Raw genomic sequence first — 860 nt, 5'->3', positions numbered from 1 at the left:
TTTGATAATAAAAGGTATACAAAACCTAGCTGGAAAAAAAGATTGAATCAATATTATCATTACTTTTATTACTAGCTAAGCTACAACCCTAGCTGGAAAAGCAAGATGCTATATGCACAAATAAGCAGGAAAAAAATAGCCTAGTGAGGAAAGGAGACAAATAAACGATATGAGAAGTAATTGAAAATTAAAATAGAGTAAATGGAAAACAATAACAACATTAAAACATATCTTTTATATATAAGCTATAAAAAGAGACTTATGTCAGCCTGTTCAACATAAAAACATTTGCTGCTAGTTTGAACTTTTGAAAATTTTGGACCTCATTATCAAATCTTTCACAGTCGTATAATAAAATAAAAATTACTTAAACAAACTATGGATTTGCTTTTTAAATTCAATGATTTTTCATATAATTTCAATAATAATACACTATATATAATTTTGGATATTTTGAACAAGATTATCATATCTTTCACGGTCGTAAGATATTCTAATAATTACTTAAAAAGATGTTGGGATTTGCTTTTTAAATTCAATGATTTTTTAAAATGTCCATAATTCTACAATATATATATATATATATATATATATATATATATATATATATATATATATATATATATATATGTATGTATATATATATATATATATATATATATATATATATATATATATATATATATATATATATATATATATATATATATATATATATATATATATATATATATATATATATATATAAATATACATATATATACACACACACATATATATATATATACATATATATATATATATATATATATATATATATATATAAATATATATATATATATATATATATATATATATAT

Source organism: Palaemon carinicauda, chromosome 1 (genome assembly GCF_036898095.1).
Source record: "Palaemon carinicauda isolate YSFRI2023 chromosome 1, ASM3689809v2, whole genome shotgun sequence".
Taxonomy (NCBI): domain Eukaryota; kingdom Metazoa; phylum Arthropoda; class Malacostraca; order Decapoda; family Palaemonidae; genus Palaemon; species Palaemon carinicauda.
The sequence above is the reverse complement of the archived record's forward strand: the minus strand, read 5'-3'. Positions refer to the sequence as shown.